At 45.9% G+C, this 16,224-nt stretch overlaps 1 protein-coding gene across 3 annotated transcripts in view; it reads left to right on the top strand.

Moving 5' to 3' along the window:
• The first annotated feature begins 8,580 nt into the window (after positions 1 to 8,580).
• The window catches only part of CYFIP2 (cytoplasmic FMR1 interacting protein 2), a 128,904-nt gene continuing 121,260 nt past the window's right edge, over positions 8,581 to 16,224 (top strand). For 2 of the 3 annotated variants that reach the window (XM_042948350.1, XM_042948343.1), the window contains exon 1: positions 8,581 to 8,674. The gene's annotated coding sequence lies outside the window, so the exon portion shown is untranslated. Of the gene's footprint in view, positions 8,675 to 8,899; positions 9,070 to 16,224 lie in introns of those variants that run through there. The other variant, XM_042948358.1, reaches the window with a different exon arrangement.

The raw sequence follows: 16,224 nt of genomic DNA, 5'->3' as shown, positions 1-16,224 counted from the left end.
GAAACTGGTTGCCTCAAGATAAAACTCTATCATTCAGAAGATGACCTTACTCAACATATCCAAAATCATCTCTGTTTACTTTTTGGCCTTTTGTACATTCTCTTGTGGAACCCTTAATTAGAGATGATTTCTGGAACATCCAGCCTAGAAGGAAAACATCAAAATTGACTGATTTCTGTGGTCTGGTTTCAAAAATTACCCCTTGCATGGTATTATCTTGTTCACGCTCAGATTTGCTGGGGCCTTAACTGAACATTTGTCAATAGTTCACTCCCCAGTGTCCTATCCTGCAAAAGGGGCTTCCTGTCTGTTTCTCTTTTCCCCTCTCACAGGTTGAAAATTGTACCATGTGTTCACAAAAAATTCCCTTATACAAGGTTTTGGTTCTAGACGCATTTTATAGATTTTGCATTTTGTACCTTTTGAGACTATTTATATTTAGATGTATTGAATATTTATTAGTGTACAGTCCCTGCTAGTATCCATGATAAAAATGTTACAAATATCTCTAACCATTTATAAAGCACACATAGTTGAAGGTTGGGTCTAGCAAATAAAGCTATATGTTTTAATAAATACAGTATATATGGCCTGGGTTCCATTTGCCCAAATGTCAAACAACCACAAATTTTCCTCAAATAAAAACGATTACATGGCTGTATGTTCCACAAGCAAGTAAAGACTATATATCATTCAACATTTGATATAAATATCAAAGGCTTCTCGTGTTCCTATCATATACTCTACCGAGAGCTACAGAAACAAAGATGACAAAGGCAGTCTTTGGTTTTCAGAAACTTCAGGTACAGTTAAGAAGGCAGACATATAAACAAGTAAAATCATCCAGCAATTAGAGCAACAACAGAAATATGGTCTAAGAGGAGAGGAGAGGAGAAAAAAAGTTATGGAATCTATCAGGGGAAGGGTGACCTCAGGAAAACTTCCTGGAACCTTGCTACTCAAAGTGTGGTCCCTAGACCAGCAATAGGAGCAAGACCAACTGGTGACAAGTGTGAATTCTCTGGCTTCACCCCGAAACTCACTGAACGAGAATCTGCATTTTCACAAAATCCACAGGTGCTCCTAAGCACATTAAAGTTTGAGACATACCGTCATAGAGGATGTAATGTCCGACTCAGTTTGGAGGATGAATTATGTTTTTTTCTAGCAAGCAAGTGGGCAGAAGTAAGAGAGATAGTTAACAGGTAGAACGATAAAGGAAATAGAATGTATGAGGAAGCTATTATCAGCTTATCCTTGCTGGAGTGGAAGCTGTGGGGATGGCCACGAGGTGTTGGCAAGGGTGAGGATGATTAAGGGGGGAGGCAAATTGAAACTGAATCTGTAAATCTAGATAAGGACCATATTTGAAAAGACAAGAAATGTTGGAACTCTACCTATAGATAGAAAAGATGTCAGCGTGCAAAGAGAGAAGGTCAAATTTCTGTTTAAAAATATATTCTGGCAGCAACACAGTGAGTGTATTTGAGAGAGGTAAAGCCGATAGAAGAGAAGCCAATATGAAGATGAATTTCGCCGTGTTCCAAGAACCAGATTATTGTTCATACCCATTCGCTGTCATCTGCTGTGTGGGTGACACGGAGAAATTGTAATTCGGAGTTCTTCAGTCACAGTTGGACAGCAATGAATAGCTTAGCTATTCCCCTGCCTCTTAAAGTCCCAGCGAAAAACAGGCTGGCTTATGTTTTTGGTGTGTTGAGCTCCCCTGTTGACCAAATGCCCATGTCCACTGCAGGAGCCGGTTCACACACCAGAGGACCACTGGGCACAAGTGAAAAAGCCTGCAACTTCTACTCAGACCTTTGTGGGACTCACCTTTGGGCTTGACTCCCACCGGGAAATGACCCAGATAGCAAACTCCTAAAGCGACTGGATGAACAGCTCTGCTTCTCAGCGTATTTATCCTGTAGACCCTATTCTCCCTGGAATCTCCCACCACAAAAGTCCACTGCCTTGAGGAAGAGGCAGAACATAACCCATTCAGCAAGATGGGCTGTGTGTATTTGTGTGTGTGTCTTCAATGACTGTGAGATTCTCTTCAAGTCATGACGTGTAGTAGGCTTATGGGATCACAGAATCACACAGTGACTATTAGAAGGAGTTTTAGAGATCATTTACTTACTTTATAAATAATAGTTCCCATTCACCTGACATTGCTTGGCACTGTGTCAGGTGTATAAGATGAATATGATATCTTATCGGTTAGAGACCAAACACTTCACACTCAAATTAAGATAATTCAAGGAGGACTTATTTACAGAAGGATTATGTAGAACAGTGTGGGTCAAGTTTAGGAGAACCACAGGGTAGTACAGAGGAAAATAACAGCCAAGGAACAGTTATCACCTTAAGGCCTGAAGAGACAGGAGGGATAGTAGTCATTTGAATGTGACAGCAGAGAGTCACTTGGAGAAGGTTGCCTTGAGAGGAGAGGACCTTTAGTAAGGAAGCCCGAGGCAACATCACAAGGAGAAAACAGGGGAATAAATACAATGGCCCTACTCTCCTCCCTTACCCCATCAACTGCTGGGGTTACTTGTTGGCCAAACCCAACTGAAAGACAGAGGAGGAGGAAAGTGTAGCAGGGTCATCCGTAGAGGAAAGTCCCCAAGGGAAAGAGCAAGGTGCAAAGAGTGGAGTGGATTTGGAGAAGGAGAAGATATCTAGTATGGACACCAGCCTTTCTATAAGAAGCCCTTCGGCTACTAAAAAAGTCCAACACGTAAACAAACACAGTTGATGTTTATTACTTGCAGATTCTATACTTGCAAATTTGCCTACTCACTGAAATTTATTTGTAACTCCCAAACCAGTCCTTCCATAGCCATCCATGGCATGCCCATGCCAGAGCAGCAAAAAATGTGAGTTGCCCTCTGTGCATATTCCCAGCCCAGGTCAAACAAGGTAGTGCTCTGCCTTCTCATTTCAGCTCTCACACAGTAAACAAGTATCCTTTTCAAGGCTTAGTGCCATGTTTGCACTTGTGTACTTTTTGTTGGTCATTTTGCTGGTTAAAATGGCCCTCGAGCAAAGAGCTGAAATGTTTGTAGTGTTCCTAAGAGCAAGAAGGCTGTGACATCCCTTTCAAAGAAAATACGTGTGTTGGATAAGTTTCATTCAGTCATGAGTTTTAATGCTGTTGACTGTGACTTTAACATTAATGAATCCACAAAGTATATTAAATAAGGTGCTTTCTAACAAACATGCATAACGTGAGGTTATGTATAGATCAGTTGATGAAAATATTGTGACCAGAAGCTCACAAGAACCTAACCCCATTATTTCTCTAGGAGCCATGGTTCAGTATTCATTCATTCGGTGCCCACGGCAACTTTATGAAACATAAGTACCAAATAATGAGCATCAACTCTGATTGCAAAGGGTTGTTGTGGGCTAACCAATGGAGCAGTGGTCACAATACAGTGAAAACCCCTCAGGGATCAAGGAGGGCTTCACAGAGGAGGTGATATTTGAGCTGTCTTGAAGGGTAAATAGGAGCTCCTAAGGGGAGGATCTGGAAGAACATTTCAGGAAGAAAAGCCCGAATAAAACAAAAAAATATATCTTATTCCACCTTCTTCCCTTGCATTACTTTTAAATTAGGACTGGGAACCTTGAGGACAAGGTTAGTAGGTGCTAGCCACGGTCAGAGGAGAATCAGTTGAAAAGGTTGAGTGGACTGTGATTTTCTCACCATCCAGGATCACCTCTACCCATACTATCTACATGCATCTACAGCTATGAAGACATTTCTGGCCCCTTTCCATTTTCTCAGATTGATTTTGAGGACAAGTGTCTGTAAGCTGAGACAAACTATGCAAACATTCATTTGTGTTTCTCTTTTGTATATTTCACAGCAGTTTCCCATCTAAGATAATGTTTGCTCTCTCAGCAGCTTTGGGATAGAAGCAGGAGTACAAGGGTCTTACCAGACAGAAAAGGAAAGTGATACCCAGAGAGCATGCCTGAGGTTGTAGACTTACTTAACAAAGGTGAGGTTAGAACACAGATCTTATTCCAAGTCCTACATTCTTCCTAGAGATCACACCAAAATTCAAACCACATTAATAATCATAATAATAATATAAGCTTCCATTCTTGACCACTTATGATGACTATGCTTAGGATGTTACATTTATTATTTCATTTAATCTTCTAAGAACCCAAGGGATAGGTACAATGACGATTGTTTCAATTTTACAGATGAGAACAAGGCTTAGTAAATTAGGGAAGCCATTCACGGTCACACAATTAGTGAGTGACAGAATGGGGGCTTGAAGCCAGACCTGTCTGTCCCCAAATTCCATGTTCCCAACCATTCTGTGGGGCTGATTATAGGGCCACCTATGCTAACTTCTGAGAACACAGCAGCACTGAGCCCATTGTGCCTTTGGCTATACTGCTGCATTTCAAATCCTGTTCAGTGTATGCTCAGCCCCTCCTTATCAGCTCTTATCTAAAATTATTATAAACAGAATTTGTGTAAGTAAAAATGAAATGTTCTTTGCTATGAAGTTATGTGTGAAAGATCTGACCTTCAAGGGAACCAGTTCCATAGAAGTTGTGAGAAATGAGCAAAGTAAGAGAAAGACAGCGTGATGAGGGGACATGTGTTTCCAAATGGACCAAGATGGAGTCACAATCTTTCAGCAACAAAACAGTCCTCAATATTTCGTTTATAAAGTAACAGGGCTACTTCTTAGGATTTCATGAGGATGAAATTAGCCCATCCATATATAGTACTTAGCACAGAGGCTGGCCCCAAATAAACATTTAACAAATGTTAGTTTAAAACATATCTTTAAAATATAAGATAACAGAGAGGGAAGCAAACCATAAGAGATTCTGAAATATAGAGAACAAACTGAGGGTTGCTGGAGGGGTGTTGGGTGGGAGGATAGACTAGATGGGTGATGGGCATTAAGGAGGACACTTGTTGGGATGAGCACTGGGTATTATATGTAAGTGATAGATCACTAAATTCTACTCCTGAAATAATTATTACATTATATGTTAACTAACTTGGATTTAAATTTAAAAAATATTAAAAAAATAAGCATAAAACATCTATTTTAACAAACTATTCCAGATTCAAAGAAGGAAATAGGCAACCCAGTGTCCTGTGGAAAGACCTGAGTCTGGGTCCAGCTGACCTTGGGCAACCCTTCCGCTTTCTGGGCCCCAGTTCTTTCATCTGTAAAATGAGGCAATTTTGAGCAAGTGCTCAGGTTTTATCTAATGGACAACGTAAATTGCATAATTGACCATTAAGTTTTTCTTTTCCTGCTAACTACCCAAATGTTAACTACAAGCACCAAGTGGGTGAGCCTACTCTGTGTAGCAGTCCCATGGCAGTTAAAGACTTTTTTTTTTGTATTATTCACAGTTTCTCTCCACCTCATATTCCTTTCCTACATAAAATAGTATTTCTGTTTTCTGTCTCCAGAACCAATTCTTATGCCCATTCCAAATACCCCACTATTGGTTTCTGTGAAGCAATTTTAAATGGAGACCTAGATGTCCTAAGTGACCTGAGACTTTTCTAAAAACAAGGCAAGGTTGCCACACTTGGAACCACATTGTGTGGGCCCCAGCTTGCAGGTGGCAATGCAATTCTCATCTGATAGCTTCAACCCACTCATTGCTGATGGTGCAGCCAGGGATTGAACGTGAGGCATATCTGAAGGTAGTAGACACATTGTGTGGGCCCCAGCTTGCAGGTGGCAATGCAATTCTCATCTGATAGCTTCAACCCACTCATTGCTGATGGTGCAGCCAGGGATTGAACGTGAGGCATATCTGAAGGTAGTAGACAGAAGGCTACGCATGTCACTGGCAACATATGAGCTATGAGTTCACTTTTGATTATTCATTCAACTCATTTTTATTGAACTCCTATTAAGGGCGAATCTCTGAGAATGTGATGAGAGGCAAGAAAGACACATCCCTTCTCTTAGATTTTATGCTCTAATAATGCTATGCAGGCAACGACGTCAGCAATCACAACACAGCACGACAAGGGGTGTGATAGAGGAAGCCAAGGGGGCTCTGGGAGCATAGATGACTAACCCTAGCCTAACCCAGACACGGAGGGAGCTAGAAGAAACAGACAGGTAAGTGGACACCAGAGGGATGCACAGAAGTTAGGCAGCAAACTAGGGGAAAGTGCGGAAGCGGGAGGGAAAGGAGGGTAGATCATTCTAAGCAAAAAGCCCAGCTTGCACAAAGGCCAAACTCAAGAGAGAATACAGCAGATTAGGGAAACTAAAAGATTGCTTTTGGCTAAAACCAAAGAGAGCTTGCTCACAGCAGAGGAGACTGGAGAGGCAGACGCCAGATGGAACACCCTTTGTGGGCCTTACTAAGGAGTTTGGGCTCCATGCTGAGGACAATGAGAAGCTAGTGAGGTGCTGTAAGCATGGCAGGGGCATGTCCTTTGTTTTAACTCATGTAATTTTCTACATGTAGAAGGCTCTTGGAATGAATCCACCTTACCTCACTGTCTGGAGGGGGAAACAAGTGCAGTGACTTGTCTAGGATCATTTACTTGCAAAGCTGGGACCAAAAGACAAGCCTCTAGATTGCCAACACAATGCTTTCAACAAGACCATATTGCTTCCCCTTATAAGCAAATGAAATTCAGGGGGCCAGGGAATTATTTTTGCCTAGGATCCAACCAAATATATATCTAATAGTCTTTTTGTTTCTTTTAAACAACTTGATCTTAGAAGGTGAAAAGACAAGGAAGGAACAACAGGGAGAAATACATCTTCCAGAAATCTACGACATCCAACAAAACATGCCCTTTAGAGTGAAAATTCAATCTCTCTTGTTTTTTTTATTCTTTTTTTAAATGTTTATTTATTTTTGAGAGAGAGAGAGAGAGAGAGAGAGAGAGAGGACGAGCAGGGGAGAGGCAGAAAAAGAGGGAGACAGAATCCGAAGCAGGCTCCAGGCTCTGAGCTGTCAGCACAGAGTCTGATGCGGGGCTAGAACTCCCCAACCACGAGATCATGCCCTGAGCCAAAGTCAGCCACTTAACCAACTGAACCACCCAGATGCCCCCAATTTCTCTTGTTAAGTATTTGTAATCACTGACACTCAAAATCCTAAGGATCACAGTGGAAGATGAAAAATTACAGAAAAAAGAAGGGAAGAAAGAAAGAAAGAAAGAAAGAAAAAGAAAGAGAAAGAAAGAAAGAAAGAAAGAGAAAGAAAGAAAGAAACTTTGGTGTTTAAAGCCATCCTCCACAAACACCTCCACAAGCTTTCTCACAGGGACAGAAATGTATGTGTGTACATATATATAAGTCATCCTTTCTGAAATAGCAATTTAAATTCGAATGAGTGATGTAACATCAAACCATAAAGGATCATGAATTCTGAGTGCTTGGGAAATAAGAAATGGTGTGAGATCAGTGAGGGTGTAGATCCCCAAGTTCTTTGCCAGAGACTCTGTGGCTCCTCTATAAATAGCCCCTAATAGGAATAGCTGAGTAATTAAGTATACATTTGTGGGCCATAGACAAACTTTTGAGAAAGCTTCCCTTGTGACAAGTACTTTATCCTTTACATTTTAAAATGTTTCAAATGCTTTCAAGTGTTTACCTTGTGAGGTAGGAAGGGCAATTATTATCCCTCACATTATAGATATGGTGGCTTCTCAAGAACAGAGTGTTGAAGTGACTTGAGTAGGGGGTCTCAAGGTTGGATCTGAAGCCCCACCAGACTGCTGCTAGGGTGAGGACCATTTCTTTGGGCAGCCCTAAATGGCAGATAAGCCTTGAAGAGAAAGGTGCCCGTCCTCTCAGGTCCTTCCTGGCAAAGCCAGGTGACTTCCTGTCACCATGTATTTTCCTTTTTGTCCATTAGGCAATTCTTCCTCAATGAAGTTGAGGCAGGTCCCTGCTTAAGAGATGGCAGCTTCAGGGATTGGCTCCAAGCGACTGAGAAGATACTCCTGAGCAGAGAAGCAATGGTGACCAGACTCAACTGGTGGAAGTTCCCTCTCCCCAAACCCCTGGTTTATCTTCCATCACTTCGCCCTGTTTCTTTCCTTCACAGAACTTCTTCTAGCTGTAACTGGACGTTAGCTAGGTTAATTTATGCCCTATCTATCCAGGTAGATAACAAGCTCCAAAAGGGTAGTACACCAGTGCGTACTCAGCTCCTGGCACGAGGCTCGGAACAAAATAGGTGCTCAATAAATATTAGGTAGATAAATGAGCACTTAGAAATAACGTGAGATCGATGAGATCGCAATGGATCCCAAAGCTTCCGTCCTCCGACTGCTGCAGGTGTGGCTCTCCGGCACGCGGGATCTGGGGGCAAGTCCTCCCTTCCTTCTCCATCCTGAGGGCAAGGCGGCTGGCTGTCCTGGGGCCGGCGCCGGGGTGCAGGTCTGGGATGCGCCCGCCGCGTTGAGGGGCGCACCGAGCGCCCCTCGCCGCAGCCATTTCCTGCTCTTTGTGTGACAGCGGCGGCGGCGAAGGGGCTGGCACCCCGGGCGGGGGAGGAGCCGCGAAGGGCGCGGGGGCGGGGCCGAGGGCGGGGCCGAGAGCGGCGGCCCTCCAGCGGAGCTAAGCGGGGCAGAGCATCCTGCGCCCCGGCGCGGGGCCCCGCGGTAGCTCCCCCGAACCTGCCGCAGACCCAGGTAAGCAGCGTTCGCAGGCCTTGGGGCCGGCGTGGGGACCGGGATGCTGCGGGGGGACGTCGATGCGGCCGTGAGGATGCGCCAGGCGCCGGCGCCCCTTCTCCCCGCCCGAGGGGGGCGCTCGGCCCGGCGCCCCGGCTAGCGCGGCCTGGGGGCCTCCGAAGCCCCTGCACGCCGGGTGCCAGGCCCCGCGCGGCCCCCTTCCCCCTCCGGCCCACCCTGGGCCTCGTTGCGCCGACCCCCCTGCGGGAAAGCGCCGGCACACAACGCAGCTCGGGCGCGGCGGCGGCAGCAGCAGCAGGTGCGCGGCCTGGGCCGGAGCCGCGGGCGGGTGAAGGAGCGGCGCTAACCCCGAGAACCGGAGACACCTGCAGCGGCGACATCCCCGAGCCCAGGTATTGCAGAGCGCCGGCCGCCGCCTCTGCCGCCTCGGCCACCATCACCTCCTCCGGGGCAAGCGAGAGCCGCGTGGGCCCGCCTGGCAGCCGCCTGGGGCACCCGACGCCCTGCAGTGAACGTGAGATGGGTGGGGCGAGGGGCGAAGCGCCAGTGTTTGAAGGTGGGGGTTTTAACGAGGGAGGAGGCAAGTCTGACCCGCTTTGAAGCCTTCTGGCCTACACTAGCATCACTCTCCCTCCTGGCTGCCAGGCAGCGGGGGAGGACATGGGGGAAGGGGGATGAGTGGGCTGACTCCTGGGGAGGAGGTTGGATTTTCTTGAGCTCCGAAGAATTGGGAAGAGTGCCTACCTGTCTGTTGTGGTTTCTGCTTTTCAGGACACCCTCCCCCTCGATGGATGGGTGAAAAGGAAGAGAAGGGGTTGCTCTCTGTTTAGGGGTGGGGGTGGGGGCAGGAAACGTGATCGAACAGGAGTGTGGTTCTCTGTACTAAGGAGAACCTGGAAGGAAAGGACGCTGGGACTGCCCAGGCCCTCCCCAGCTCAGGGAATCTGACTTTGACCTCTGGTTGCCTAGTTTCTCCAGCACGGCGATGGAGCATTGTGGGCTGATGGGCCATGGGCTTCTCTACCAGTCAGGACAAGAAGGTAGCAAGGATCTTTTCCTGCTAGCTCTCAGGTGCCTTCCTGGCATGGGCGAGGAGACTGGGGCAGTCCTGCGGGCATGAGGGGCAACTCAGGAGAGTGCTGGCTCTCATACTCTTGTTTTCTACCTCGTACCTGTGTCCCGTTTAGGGCAGTGGGTCTCACCTTACTTATTCTTGGACACAGGCCCCGTTGGAAGCAGTGCTGGTAACCTTGGAGATCACAGATATTGGGAGGCAAAATTCTAGGTCCATATCCCTGGGCAGGATTGCGAGGGCCTTGAAGGTGGTTTTCTGCACAGTTAGGCACCTCCTCTGTGACTCTCCCTGAGGCCTCCCACCTCCACCTCCATGCAGTGCTCTGTGCTTCCCCCATTCTCCTATGTCAAAAATTATTTTCAAGGTAGGAGCCAGTGAACATGTTTATCCTTAAGAGCTAAATACAAAAGAATTTCCCATTCAGTGCAGAGCAGGTCCTTTAGAAGTCATTTGACTGGAAAGGAAACGGGCCGAAAGGCATTTTAATGGAAAACAAATCTTTAAGTCAACATATTTGATATCACTAAAGGTGGCATTTCAGGCACTGAGCTGGAAGTGGGAACAGGGAACTAGGTAGCAGTTTTGGGGAACAGCTCACTGAAATGACAGTGTCTAGCAGTTGTCAGCTCTGTTTGCTTCAAGAGCAGAAATAATGGAGTAGTGTGTGTGTGTGTGTGTGTGTGTGTGTGTGTGTGTGTGTGTGTGTGTAACTGGTCAGGGGTTGGTTACTGTCACTGGAAGGTATTTGTTGAGCACTCAGTATCCACTTGGGGGAGGTGAAACTTTCCTATAGAGAGTTACTCATTGCCCCTGGATGCCATCTGCCCAGGCAGTTAGTAGGCCACAAGAAGAGCGTGTTGTTGCTTACAAAGCCAGTGCTTCTGCCTGTTTCTGTATGCTGAGCCTCTGACTGGGGGCATTAGCTCTCTGCTCACTAAGCTTCTTTATTATATTTCCTGGCCAGTTCTGACCAGTTCTGTAGCCACCCAAGCCTGCCTTGTTCAGTCCCTGCTGAAGGAAAAACTTGCTTTAGGCATTAGGCCAAGAATGGGGTATCCAATCCAGTAGGGTTGGTGAGTTTTTCTTAAATCAAATCAGAGGCTGGCCCAGAGAAGGAAGTAAACATGAATTTAAAATCTGGAAGAGGGCCCCAGGAGAACACTACCTGTCCCCTCTGATAAATTGTTCCCTGTTGGGCGTTCAGTGGGCCTCCGCTGCTGTCATTGACCAGCAAGCTGAATTAGGTGATGAATAGGCAACAAGCTAATTAGCATTAGAAACGACACTCCTGGAAAACAGTACAGGGCTCGGGTCCCCACATTTGAGGATTGGCCTACACTCTCAAAGAGGTTTCTTTTGGCCGCTGTTGGCCCCAGGGTTCTACCAAGAGCTTCACAAAATGGGCTTTTGTAGCCTCCGTGTGGCCACCATAACAATGAGTCTATTTCTTTAGTGGCAAGTATTAATTATTATTCACTTGTAGTTGACGAAACCAGACATCAGTCACCTCATTGGAGTCTTTGTAAAAGGCCTTTGGTCTTGTCATTTGGGGGAGCAAAACCATGTCTAGGGTCTAAAGGATGGACCCTGCTGTGGTAGCAGAAGTGGGGGAGGACGGTGGGGCATGCCGCCGGGCAGTGACTGGGGGGCCAGCGTTGGTGGGGAAGGAGCTGGTTCTTCATGGGATGCTCTTATTAAGTGAGGGATGCATGAAAGTGCCAAGTACAGCGACTGGCACACATAGTTAAGTGCTATTATATCTATGTATTTGTTGTTTTAATGTATTAGTTACATAATCAATAAGAATGTAGCTCACGTGTGTAGTCAACCCATGGCTGCCCCCAGACCCTCCCTGGATTTTGCTCTTCCCAGGAGAGTTGGCTCTGTGACCAAGAAACCTAGCCCCAGGTTTACCTGCAAAAGGTAGCCTGTGTTAAGACAGGGCATCAGTAAGGCTTCAGGTAAGAAGTGCTCTTGAGTAGCTCACTGAAGGTAGGTATAACGAGTAGGCAGAAAGGAGAGGGAGTACACTGAGCAGAAACCTGGAGGTAATTCTCACATTTCAACACACAAACAGAGGCCAGGAAGGAACTTTCCCTCTTTGTGCATTTAGCATTTTGCAATCAACCAAAAATGTTAAGGGCATGCTTCACTTCCTGGGCAGACAGAGCAGTGCAGTGGTCTTAGGACACAGGATTTATCCTTGACTTGCTGTGTGCCTTTAAATTCACCACCACCTCTCCAACTTTAACAATTGGGCAAAGGAAAGCAGCTTGCCCAGCTCGTTACCTACCTGTTGCCACAGGAACCTGCAGATGAGATAATGTCTGTACATCCCAGTCTTAGAAGAAAAGGCCATGGAAACAGAGAAGAGAATGAGGTTTCTGAATGTGTGGCTCTTTTGGACAGCTGCCCTTCATTCCTAAAGGAAAAATTTATTAATTATATATTGTGTTTCAATTTAAGAAGACAAATCTGTGGCCTCTCTGTAACATTGAGCCAAAGGGAAACTGAAAGGCACTTTGTAATTCACAGATTCTGTCAAGGCCCCTGGATGGCCTTGTCTGTACAAAGACACTTCAGATTTCAGTCAGTGGGTGTGGGACGCCTCCCAGGATGCAGGGTTTGGATATTGGCTTCCTGGCCATGGCCATTATGCCAAGGGCTGTGTGCGATGTGCCTCAAAGGATGACCATTCAAGCCATACTTCTTGGGCCCTGGCAGCAGAGGAGGAAACCATTTGAGTGCAAATTCTTGAAGGAAATTGTTTTGAGAAGGCAGAGCTTGGGTTCAGGCAGAATTCCTTGCAGGGACCATTCTGGCTGAATGGCATTTTGATAGACATGCAGCAACTCAGAAATTAGTGCAAGGAGAGAGGAAAGTAAACATGACCTTCTGGAGAGATACCCAAGAAGGACCCAGTGATGACTTCATCAATAGGCCTTTTGATTGTGCGTTTGCATCATTGTTAGGTCATCTTGAAGCAGTGGTTCTCCGACTTGAATCACTTCGTGGGACAGAGGGATGTTTAGTATGTCCATGTTGTATGGTCTCTGTCTTCTAAATAAGGCAGGAGACAAGGTCCTCTGCAGAAAGTAAAGGTGGTGGACTGGTTAGGAAAGTTCAGGAGACTTCCGGAGGTTTGGAACAGCTGCCTCTGTGGGTGGAATAAGAAATCAACTGGGGGATGAAAGAGAGGATTGTCTGACTTTACTGATGGCCCAGCTGAGACCAAAGAATCTGCAGGGCTGGCCCTCAATAACTCAGTGTTAAGGGAAGGGATACCTGAGAAAGGTATTCAGTTTGTGATTTTATATTGTGATGCCTTAAGACTGCTTTTGACAAGGTATGAATGGTGAGAAGAGAAATCAGAACTAGGGGTGAGCCATCAACCTCCAAGTATGTTACACCTTTATGGGAAAGAGAAATAAAGACCTGCCTCTTATGAGTTGAGGTGGAAGCTGTGACAGGATTTTCTTCAAAAGTCTCCTCAAATCCTTATGGTAATAAGGCTGACTTATGTGGTGCCTCGGATCAGAATGTTTTAAATGAAAAAAATTTTTTTTTACCAGATAACGTGCATTTGGGCCATTGGCTTGTGCCTTCAACAAGTTGTTCATGAAGTGCTAATTAGGTAAATAATGCCTAGCATGTGCCCACATCTGTACTAGGGCTATGGATCAAGCTAAAAAAAGATGATTATTCCTGTCATTTCTGGGTGATCCAAAGAATTAGTGAAATATAAAGCAATTTATAATGCAGAAGGAAACTGTGGACTCTTAGACTGTGAGCACTGTCAGAATCCAGAGAAATGAAGGTTTGGTGGAGTTTGGCTGGTCAGACCTTCGTGGAGGAGGCCTATCTTGACTTGGGGCTTGCCAGTGGTCAAGGGTGGGTGGGATTCGAGAAGAGAAGAGGACAGTCTGCTGGGAAGTGCAGAGAGTTGGAGCAAAGGCAAGAATGTCCATGGGCAGGGTAATGGCACCCCATACATCCTGGCCAGAGTGGGTTTGCTTGTTAAGGAATGGTGGTCTTCAAGGAAGCCCTTTGCACGGCGTGTCCGTCTGCTGTCAGTGTCGTTTTCTTTCAAGTTGGAAGGGCCCTGAGAGAGTCCAGTGATTCTTAACTGCTTGTTTTTGGTTTTGCTCTTTTTTTTTTTTTTTGTACATATTATGGACAATATTGACGTGCTCAACACACCACACCCACAGCCAGTCCCCTCCCCACTCTACCCCTGTTTTCTCCCTCTCAGGGGAGAAGATGTATAGGCAAGCAGTGATAGCATGGGAGCACTTGGAACCTTCCCAAACACATAATAAAAATACCTTGTTTGCAAACCTCACTACTTACGCCATTACTGGTAAAAGTTGCCCACAAGAACCTTCACAACCATGTGACATCATGGTTGAGAACCACTGCCTGGCCAGCCTCCATATTTTATAGACTGGGAAATGGCCTTTTTAGAGTGAGTGGAAATGTGACTCCAGGGCCTAAGTGAGTCTTCAGACCCAGCCACATTTGAGTTGTAACGTCACATTGATGGTCTGCGTGCTCTGATCTGGTGGCCGAACCTGAAGTCTCGCTCTTTGTTTCCACAGCATATGCGGTGTGGCTGGCTTCTCTTTCTCAGTTTTAGCAGGTGCTTCTGAGAGCTGGCTCCTGTCCCCGGATATAGGTCACATTGGTGCCCCTCACATGGTGACTTGTCACAGGCTGCAGTGGGAACAAATCCGGAAGTCGCCCTTGGTGGCAGGACTCCCCCACCCCCCACAAGAGGATGGGATCTGCCTGGTTGGGTTATCAACGGAAAGGTCCCCTCAACCCTGACAACACAGGAAGCAGCTGAGTAAAACGGCAGGCGGGCACCGTGGCCAGGTTTCTAACCCTGCCAGGATCTTTTTCTTTGCTGTAAACAAAGAGGAGGGTAGGCCTTCTCCGGAGGCCCAGGTCATGGACTTCTGTGCTCTGACCTCACGTCCCTTGTGTGGAGAGAAGCTGCTGGTCTGGGGCCTCTCATCCCAGAAGACCCACAGTGAGGGACTTGGGTAGGGAAGACTGCCTGAAGACGGTGCTGGGGACGGGTCAGATGTCAGAAATCCTAGGAAGGAGGCCTTGGGTTGTTTCTTTTTTTTTTTTTTTTAATAATTTTTTTAATGTTTATTTATTTTTTAGAGAGGGAGAGAGAGACAGTGTGAGCAGGGGAGGGACAGAGAGAAAAGGAGACACAGAATTTTCTGCAGGCTCCAGGCTCCGAGCTGTCAGCACAAAGCCCAACACGGGGCTCCAACCCACGAACTGTGAGATCATGACCTGAGCCAAAGTCAGATGCTTAACTGACTGAGCCATCCAGGTGCCCCTGGCTTGTTGTTTCTTAAAGTAAGTTTAAAAATTTCGATCAAAGCAGTACATGCTTTAAAAAAGATCAAATAGTATTGAAAGACTCGTGAAAACAACCATCCAGTGCCCACCTCCCCATAGAAGCTGTCACCTCTAACTGACTGTTTCTTCCAGCACTTGCCTCCAGATCTCTAAACGATATGCTTACACTGCTGTTTCTTGATTTATCTGTTCTATGCATTATCTATTTACTTCCTGCTGTGATGGATGAAGATTTCACTTTCTTGCACCATCCACCTCCCTCCCCTGCCCCCATCTCCCAATATAGTGACAGCTCTGCTTTAACCTATGTTTAAATTTTTTTTTAAGTTTAATTTTTTAGAGAGAAGGAGAGCAAGCAAGCAGGGGGTGGGGAGGAACAGAGAGAGAGAGAGAGACAGAGAGAGAGAATCTTAAGCAGGCTCCACACTCAGTGCAAAGCCCTATGCAGGGCTTGATCCCACAACCCTGGGATCATGACCTGAGCCAAAATCAAAAGTTGGACACTCAACCAGCTGAGCCACCCAGGCTCCCCTAACGTAAGTCATGTTTAAAGCATCTACATCATTATTTTTAAATGTTTACTTATTTATTTTAAGAGAGCACAAGCGGAGGAGGGGCAGAGAGAATCTCAAGTAGGATCCCCTGTCAGCACAGAACCCAACCCAGGGCTTGATCTCACAAACCCTGTGCTGAAATCAAGAGTCAGAAACTTAACCAGCTGAAACACCCAGGTGCCTCAAAAGCATCTATGCTATTAAAATCTGTAAATGTGAAATGTGTGTAAATCACAAGAGAGCTAAGTAATGTCCTTTCATTTATCTCCTTTCTTATATGGCTTTTTGTTTTATTGCAAAATTAGAATTTTCTCCCTTCCTTCCTTTCTATTTAATATTCCTCCTTTTTAATTTTTTTTTTTTTTTTTTTTTAACAGCTCTATCGTATCTGTTACTGTATTAGATCCTCTTGTCTGCCCAGGAAGTTACCGAGTTAGACCCAGCTCTATCCCTAACTAGCCAAGTGACCTTGTATAGGTCCATCTTGTCTCTCAGCCTCAGTGTCCTCAGGGAGGAGAACTACAAACCTGGCTTGTTCT

Source organism: Panthera leo, chromosome A1, assembly GCF_018350215.1.
Source record: "Panthera leo isolate Ple1 chromosome A1, P.leo_Ple1_pat1.1, whole genome shotgun sequence".
NCBI lineage: Eukaryota > Metazoa > Chordata > Mammalia > Carnivora > Felidae > Panthera > Panthera leo.
This window is presented reverse-complemented; position numbering and strand designations above follow the sequence as displayed.